The 9933-nt window shown below is 36.7% G+C and overlaps 1 pseudogene; it reads left to right on the top strand.

The window, feature by feature from the left end:
* The first annotated feature begins 899 nt into the window (after positions 1–899).
* On the top strand, positions 900–7342 carry LOC120123960 (annotated as a pseudogene).
* Positions 7343–9933: the final 2591 nt, after the last annotated feature.

Here is a 9933-nt window from a genome sequence, read left to right on the forward strand (position 1 = left end):
GATCAGGTGAACCAACGGACTTTTGAAATTTTGACTCACTTGGGTTTCCTTTCTGCGTCTGGGTTGATTTTTGTGTGCATTTGATTACTTATTAATTTTGACGCATGTAGGCGGCAGTGTCAGTCACAGTCTAAACAAATATGCTTTTATCAATTGACGTCTATAAACCAAGATAAAGTACAGATGCTCTATTCATATTATATTCATAATGTGAGATGATAATTTCAATATTTTTAATATTTCGATTGATATAAAAATATAAAACTCTCCCTGAAACCCGCTCTGTCCATTTTTTTCTTCCCATAGAAATGTAAATGCTAAACTGAAAACTTCAACAAATATTAAAGGTGTAAAAAGTTTAATTTATTAAGTATTAATTTGAACCAAATATTATAAAATATATTTTTTCAAGTTTATTTTATTTTTTTATAGTACTAAAATTTGAACACTAATTTATATTTTATTAGGAATATAAAATAAATAAATAAATAGTATTCAGTTAAAAGAAATGTGATGGTCCCCACGTTCTTCCGAGTGTCGAGTCTCCAAAGCAACCAACACAACCCAGAAATAAATATAATTTCACCCGCTTAGTTACCCCCCTTCTCTATTAATTTCCTTGGAAATGGAAGGTTAATCCCGTCTTTTCCAAAAACAGAAGGATTTCCAGGTAAAGGGAATGGCTCTGCTTCTTCTTCCCTCTCTCTTTCAGCAGTTAGTTAAGCTGCTCCAATCTCTTCACCCACTCTTTTGCGAATACCAAAATAGATTACTTCAATTTTTAGCTTTGTAATTTTCCTTCTTTTATTTCTTAATTCGAAGTAGTTGTGTTATAAATTATATATTTGCTGCTGCTGTTACTACATAACTCTTCTTCTCTTTCCTTTCTTTACCCCTTTATCTCTGTTGAAATTTTTAGAGCAAAAACGAAAATGCTTCTGGTTAGAGGTCAAGTGAGGAATGAATACGGGCTTGGTCAGCCGGAGCTTTACAAGGAAGCTAATAGAGAAGATCCAAAAGCTGTTCTCGACGGCGTCGCCGTCGCTGGCCTCGTTGGGATCTTGCGCCAGTTAGGGGATCTTGCTGAGTACGTTTAATCTTTTATTCGTTTTATAGGCTTCAGGATATCTCTGGCGGTTGGAATTAATAGAAATTGGAAGCAATAGAGTTTGATTAATGAACCTTTAAGCTTTTTGATCATAGAATGTTCTTCTTTGCTTACTTAAGTTTTTACTTCTTATTTGCTTTTAAAATGTTATCCATTTTTTTAAACAGCGGTATTTAACTGGTGTAGCTTGGTTTTTGTGATGCAGATTTGCAGCAGAGTTTTTTCATGGATTACAAGAGCAAGTAATGAACACAGCTTCTAGGAGTCATAAGTTGACAATTCGTGTGCAACGGATTGAAGCTGCACTTCCGCCTCTTGAGAAGGCAGTTCTTGCCCAAACAAGTCATATTCACTTTGCTTACACAGCTGGTATGGCCTCTGTACATTACATGTCTTTTGATTGAAAAGCCTCTGAATTTTTATTTGGTAGATATTGCTTCTTCTGCACTGGTTTTACGGATACCGAGATATATGAATTCAATACATATTACGTTGTTTCTTTGTTATAGACACGTATGCTTTCTTCTGGCGTTTGTTGCAAAAACTAGGGTTGAGTGCCAGCAAGACATAAACCTATTCATGCATCACATAAAAAGGGACATCTTATTTTCTGAAGTTCAAATATTAAGAGCTTAATTTCAAGAAGAACCTTGTTTTTAGTTAATCATGTGGCATCAGTTGTCAGTTGCTGCTGACAACTGAAGCAGTATTCTTGTAGATGACTCTATTGAAAGAAAGTAGATCTATGGCAATGGAAACTTGTTCGATGCAAAACATGCTTTATTTGTTTAAACCCTGGGAAGATTTCCATTGATTATAGACTAAATGGATTAGAAATATTTTTAAATGATTATATTTTTTATCAATATATATATTTACTACATGTAATCTTAATATTATTTTCTTCATGGTCATTGCATAACAATACCCTTGTATGTTGAAGATTCAAGATACAAGAAAAACAGTGATGTTGCTTCTTACTTAGACCCAAACTAGGTTCAAGTTTACATTTTTTTATATTACGAGTTTGAATCTTTTGTATTAGCTATTGGGAATTCTTCATCTTTCTGTTCAAATCTTTATGTAAGCAGTTGCCCCACAGGTTCTGAATGGCACCCACGGATCCGCAATGAGAAAAATCTTTTCATCTACAATGACTTGCCACGATTTGTTATGGACTCCTATGAAGTTTGTTGCGATCCTCCGCGCCTCCATTTGGTTGACAAGTATCGTTATTTACACCTACTTCCTCTTTCTAACAACGACAATCATGTTTAAGAAATATTTTTGTGATGTGTATACGTACATTGTTTTGGATTTTTACTTCTGCTTTGCAATCAGATTTGATGCCGGTGGCCCGGGATCTTGTTTAAAGAGATATTCTGATCCGAACTTCTTTAAGAGAGCCTCAGGTAGCCCCGAAGAAGATGCCGATAAAGTCCCAAGAGATAAGAGGACTCGTAAAAGCAAGGTATCATTTACTCCATTAACCATCCAGGCAGAGAATTATGACTGTTTTGAGTCAATTTTTGCACCCCCTTTCAATTGACTCAGTTCATGTTAATTTATTTATTAAATAATTTAATCTTTAGTGGAATAAAATTCTTCACTCCACAAGTACTTCCTATGAATTTGTCCCTGGGGCTCCTATGACACGGAGGTACACTTTGTATAAGTACATGTTGCAGCTGAATAAGCTACATGTCCTCTAATTTGGAATAATTTCTGAATCAAGTTTGTCAAAAATGTACAGAAAAAAAGATCGTCCCACCGGAATGGCAAACTACCACGCAGTGCATCATTATCAAGTCACAGTGGCAGGTAATTCTTTTGTATGTATATGTAATTATGTATATGCATATAATATGCTTGTATGCACTCACTTTCACGCAGTCTAGCAGAAAAACACAAACACAAACATATATACATTTACTTTTTAATTATTGTGCTGAATACGGTTTGATTTAATTGAAATTTACAAAAAGAATGGACTTTGCAGAATGCAGTTTACTTCTCCGATTGCTAATGGACGAACATCCTCTCAAAATGCATCTATGGTCGACATGGCGCCGAAATCTGATGTGGGAGAGCATTGAAGTTCGTTCGACTCAAGAGCTGGGTCTGGATATATTGAATGTGCTTTCAATCTGGGTTCATCCATGTTCCCTGAGGAACTGGAACCCAAGGAACTGTCCTCTAGGTTCATTCATGAAACAGGTAGCCCTGGTTCCAATTTTCCTGTCGAACAAACTCGGATTCTAGATGATACTTTTTCACATAGTTCATCACAAGATCAGATTGCCCCTAGTGCATCTTGTGTAACATAGGATGAAAAGGCAGAAATAGTGGAGTCTACAGCAGGATATTGGGATATTAATGAAGTTCCTGAGATGAACTTTGATGTAGATGTGCAGGAAATTGGAGCTTCCAATCTTGGAAATGGTGACCAAATGGATATCCCCTTTAATGACACGGATGTCCTTCAATCAAGCACTATTGAGAGCCAAAATGATGAAATTGAAAGTGAACCAGACAATTACATGGATGCACTGAACACAATAGAGTTGGAATCTGAAAACGATATTGAGTGCCATAGAAAACAGGAAGTGGAAATTTGTTCTGAAAAAGATGTTGAGTGCCAAATAAAATGGAAAGTGGAACAGATTGAAGATGCTAATATTTTCAGTAATGATAGAGAAGATGAAATTCAGATGGTTATGGATGATAATGCGGACCATGATTCATCTGTAATTGAATCGCCTGCCTCGTCCCTATTATTTCAAACAAGAGGATCTCTGAGAGTTTACCCGATCCAGTACCCTCTGAGAATTTTTCCTGTGAACAGATACCTCAAATATCTGGCAAATTTTCTGAACCTGATCATTCACCAAGTGCTGATTTAGGCACGAGTAATGAAATCCGCAGTGGCCAAGCAGAATCTGTCATAAGTGATCCACCATCATCCTCGGGCTCCAAAGTTTCTAATATGCATGATCGAGCCAATGATTCGATCATAAACAGTGTTAGTGACTCTCAAAACTCTCAGACTGATTTGTCTGTTGTGCATCCAGTTGGGTTCTGGACAAATGGTGGCCTTTTGGGACTTCAGCCATCAAAACCTCCTGATTTTTCCGTATCAGCTGGAGGTCAGGGTTCTGCAGCTAAAACTAGTGAAGCATCGGGTCCTCCAAATCAAATTCTGATGCCTTTGAATGATGGACCCAAAGTAAATTCAGGTACAGTGGTTGAGAATGCGGAATTGAATGAGAAAGTTCCAGGTATATGTAGTGAGAATATATCCCATCTGGTAACTGATTTTGGTGCCAACCCTGAAAAACCTGTTAATTCTCATTATAATGGCAGTCTTCATAATTTAAATGGTGTTGACTTGAGCCTAAACACTTCATTGCCACACGGAAACAAGCATCCAGTCAATTTTGATATCAAGGCTTCCTCTATTGAATCTGTTGAGGAGAATGATGACGGTTCATCTAGGATGTTTGGACTTGGCCATAAATTACTTGTAAACGGTTTTCGCAGAAAGATGGTGATTGGCCATGATGATGAATCTGAACCAGCAACTTCTACAAAAACTGGGGTATTGGAGCTAAGGAGTTGGAAGCAGGGCATATCAGGTCAGAAAATTCCTCGGACAACCTTGAATGGGCAGATTGGGAACGGATCTACAGTAAATTGACTTACTTCTTCTCCTCCACTTGAACATATGAAAATATCTTTCAATCCTATAGATGGATTTGAGACTTCTAAACTCAAATTGCAATTTCCTGGTGGGAATCATCATCTCGAAAACATTAGAGACGTGTTTCCTTCATTTCAGTTGGTCCCAGTACCTGCTATTCCAGCGCATGTTGTTGCTTCAGACTCCGATGATGATACTTTCTGCAGATCATCCCCTTATATGTCTGATGATTGCATTAGTCATTGTTCCGACTCAAATTCTGAGCAGTGGGAATCTGGTGAAACACCTGAAAGCAAGGACCCTGAACTGTATGATGCATTAAGCAGATTGTCATCAATGGCATCTGTTTCAAGCTGTTTTCATGTTGGAGAACCAGCTAACAGTGGCATCTGTGTTAACAAGGGCAATAAAACTATAGTTACTGGGTCTGATGCAGAACCATCACTTTTTATTTCACTTGATCTCCCAAATTTTGATGTCATTAACCCTATACTACATGATGAATCCAAAAGCAATTATGATCAAAAGAATCTAAATGTGCAAAATACAACAGAGCTCAATCCAGTGCCTCCACCTCCTCCTCCTGCACAGTGGCGGATTTCCAAACCCTGCTTCAATGAGGCAGAAGAAAGACAACATGCCTTATCAGAGTCACTTAGACATGAGCTTGATCTGAAACTTCTGGGTTCTTTCGTCTCCCAGAAGCCTGAGCCCCCTTCAGTTATTCAACAACAAACAAATTACGAGGCAATTACATTAAAGCCTGAGAAGAAGGTACTTTAGTAATGGTGTCATTCTTTTTTTTTTCAATAAATGTTATTAAGTGGACATGGTTGTGTATAAATCTTTAAAAATGATGAATGTGGCAGGTGGGACAAGAGAATGTGAATTGGCAGAAAGATGCAAACCAGCTTAGTGGCTGCCGGGGAATGGATGGAAAGGAAGATTTCTTGCATCAGATCAGAACTAAAGTGAGTAGTAATTTCTTTCTTGTTATGTCGCTAGCCATCATCCAAATGAACAATGGTTCCTTAATTTAGATGCTCCTTTACAAATGTGAATTTCACTGTTTGAAGAAACAAATTATTTGATCAAAATCTGAAAAAAAATAAAGTAAAGCAGCAAATAGCTATGTAAATACTAAAATATCATTGATTATTTCACGGTTTTTTTGTCAATACTTCAAATTTAACACTATAATTTCATATGCCCAATGGATTTGTTTTTTCAAATATAAGAGTTTCCTGCCTCTCTTCCCTCTTATTTTCTATAGAACAGGAAAGAGAGAAAAGAAGTGCCTTTGGTACAAGAACGAGTTGGTGGCCGTGTGTAGGGACGGAACTAGAATTAAATATTGATAGGGGCCGAAATATTAGACTATTTAAAAAATATATATATAAAGACTTATTAACTATTTAAACTCAAAATTCAACACGAATTAAGCAACCTTAATGATTAAGGGATTGTTATCTTTGAGGTCTTGAGTTCGAGTACTGCTCATGTGGGGGTATGAGCATTCATTGTTAAATAATTGAGAGTCTTTGTGTATATATTATCTTGTATTCACCCTAGATTTATTAAAAAAAAATTCAAAATTCACAAGATAACACTTAATTTGTGTAATATTAAGACTTACAATGACTTAAATTGTTATCAGAATAAAAATTTTGAGAACACGAGATTATCCTTATTTAGTTCGGTCCTACTTGATTAAATATTTAATAAATTTTTATATTTTTAATTTAAATATTTATTTTTACATAAACCAAAATACTATTGGATCAAAATTATATTACATATATAAATTTAACAGGGCCCTCACTATGCTCCGCCCTGGCCGTGTATGTAATTTGCGCATTTATGTTCCTCTTTGATTATGAATATCTTGATACTACTATATGATCATCATGTTGTAGAACTTGGATCTTGTTTCATTTATTTTAATTACTAGGCACCCAAATTTAAATGCGTGGTTTCATGTATTCTCTAGAGTTGATGACTTTTGTGATAGAATGGAGTATAATTCATTAACTTACATCTTTTTGTCTTTTCAGTCTTTCAACCTAAGGCCCACAGTCACTGCAAGACCAACTGTTATTTCTGGTCCCACTACAAATGTCCAAGTCACCGCAATTTTGCAGAAAGCAAATGCAATCCGCCAGGTCGCCAATTGTTTCTCTGTCACTTTTTCCCCGTGTTTCCTTTCCTCCCTCCTTTGTTCTCTTATGAATGACAACCTGATTTAACACTTTTGAAACTTGTTCAGGCTGTTGGGAGTGATGATGATGATAATTGGAGTGACAATTAATTATTTTGGAATGCTGATGCAGAAGTTAATCTGAAGTTCTCCTAGTCTCAGGTTTTCAAATTTGGGTGAGGCTATTTGATTCTGTATTATCCTTGTTTCTTGTAATTAGTTACAGGGGTTATCTCGTTCTTATAGTGATTACTTGCATTCATTTCTGGAATAGTTAATGTTCTGAACAGGTATTTAGTTGAATCAAGATGCAAGGTTATTTACAACATTGAGGCAATGACTCATGCATAATGCATGATAATATGGAAGCCTCTTGAGTTGTGTTTTCTGTTTTCCTTTTTCTGGGATTTCTTTTTAACAAACACCACCCGTGCTCGCAATTCCCTGTGTATTCCTTCTTCAAGGCTACCGCTATTGAAACTAGCTTCGGTACTTTGGCAACGTTGATTAGTAGTAGGTTATCATTTTTGTGACTAAAACTAGTTTGAGAAATTATAATACAATTACTTGATATAGATAAATTGTTCAGTGTCCGATAAGTTCGTTCATGTGTCCAAGGAATCATTTCATTTAGGCCGTTAAAAAGAAGGAAAAGGTGGTGTCTTCGGCCGTCTTTAGAATAAAGATATTGTTGGGGAAAACGGGTTATTTCCCACACGAACGTAGTTTTAAAATTGACCTAAAATGTCAAGATTAAAACCACCAAAGGTTGCACAGCGGATAAACCTGTCAAACTATTGAATATTGAAACATAATGGAAAAGAACCGAATAAAAAACAATAAAGGAGAGAACACACCAAATTTACGAGGTTCGACGAGAATATCGTCTACTCCTCGGGCACCACACCGGATGATAACTTCACTATATCGTCAATATTACAACAAATGGAATTCTTTGGAATTCCCAAAGTGGGAGAATAAAGAATACAAGAGGAAGAGAGAACTTGTTTTTGGGATGATTTCTAATGGAAATACTTAGGCCTATTTATAGTTGAGTTTCAAGAACAATATGTTCAAAGTTTGACCACCTATCAAAGAATTTTTCAATATATACAAGTTAGCCATCAAATATGAAATTCACATGTTCAAAGTTTGGCCACTAACTAAGATGAAATTTCCAATAAGTTGGCCACCAACCAAGATGAAATTTCCAATTTGTCAACTTAATTTCTAGACAAATCTAACAAATCTCTACCTTGGCTTGAAATTACCAAGCCTACTCAACTTCTTCAACTCCCTAAATTTTTAGTGCCTCTAATTGCGCTCACAAGCGCCACACACCCGAAGGTGTTCATACTTTCAGGATGTTAATCGAGTTCAAACAATGATTGAACTTGATTACTGTTACCACCTTGGTCATCATATCTGCAGGATTTTCTAATATCGCAATTTTCTGAAGTAGAATCTTTCCTTCTTCAAAGATCTCCCGCACAAAGTGATACCTCATGTCGATATGCTTAGTCCTTGAATGGTAGACTTGAATTTTCGCTAAGTGAATAGTGCTCTGACTGTCACAATAGAGACTAATGTGACTTTAAACAACTCCCAAGTCTTCTATCAACCCGTTAAGCCAAATTGCTTCCTTTACAGCCTCTAAAACTGCCATGTATCTGCATCTGTAGTAGACAAGGCCACGTAGATTGCAATGTAGACTTCTAACTTACTGGGGCTTTTGCAAGAGTAAAAATACCAGTAGTTGATCGACGCTTATCCAAATCACCAGCATAATCGGAATCAACATATCCAACCATACACTGACCAAGTGCTTCATCCTGTTCAAAAACTAAACCAACATCCACGGTTTGTTGGAGATACTGTAGAATCCATTTCACAGCTTGCCAAGTCCTTCTCCAGGATCATGCATGTACCTGCTCACAACTCCAATGCTTGTGAATTGTTAGGACGCGTACACACCATTGTATACATCAAGCTCCCAACTGCATTAGCATATGGAACTTTTGCCATATACACTCGTTCTTCGTAGTTTTAGGAGATAATTGAGAACTAGGTTTCAAATGAGAAGCCAATGGGATACTTACATGTTTGGTATTTCATTCATGCCAAAACATTGTAATACCTTTCTCAGATACGCTTATGTGTTAAACAAAGCTTCCCTCTCTGTCTATCTCTGCTTATCTCCATACCAAGAATTTTCTTGGCCTCACCTAGATCTTTCATCTCAAACTCTTGATTCAACTGAGCCTTTAATTGTCTATCTCCTTTTGACTCTTCGAAGCGATCAACATATCGTCAACGTACAAGAGAAGATAAATGAAAGATCCATCTTGAGCTTTTGCAAATACACACAATGATCATATTTGCTTCTAGTATACTTTTGCCTCCTCATAAAGCTATCAAATCGCTTGTACCACTGCCTCGGAGATTGCTTCAATCCATATAGCGATTTGTTCAGCTTACAAACCCATTTCTCACAACCACCATCTTTGTATCCTTCTGGCTGTGTCATATAGATCTCCTCTTCTAAATCACCGTGCAAGAAAGCCGTCTTTACATCAAGTTGAGCTAGCTCCAAATTCAACTGTGCTACCAAGGCCAACAATATTCTAATGGAGGAATGCTTCACAACAGGGGAAAATACTTCATTGTAGTCGATTCCCTCCTTTTGAGCGTAGCCTTTAGCTACCAACCGTGCTTGTAGCGAACATTTTTCTTGTTATGAGATCCATCTTTCCTTACAAATACCCACTTGCATCCAATGGCTTTTTACCTTTCGGTAATTGTGCCAGTTTTCAAGTGTCGTTCTTTTGGAGAGATTGCATTTCTTCATCCATGGCACTTTTCACTTATCACTTTCCAAGCTTGTATTGCTTTGGTAAGTGATAGGGATATCATCATCAACAACTGGAA

Source organism: Hibiscus syriacus, unplaced genomic scaffold (genome assembly GCF_006381635.1).
Source record: "Hibiscus syriacus cultivar Baekdansim isolate YM2019G1 unplaced genomic scaffold, ASM638163v2 tig00110407_pilon, whole genome shotgun sequence".
Taxonomy (NCBI): domain Eukaryota; kingdom Viridiplantae; phylum Streptophyta; class Magnoliopsida; order Malvales; family Malvaceae; genus Hibiscus; species Hibiscus syriacus.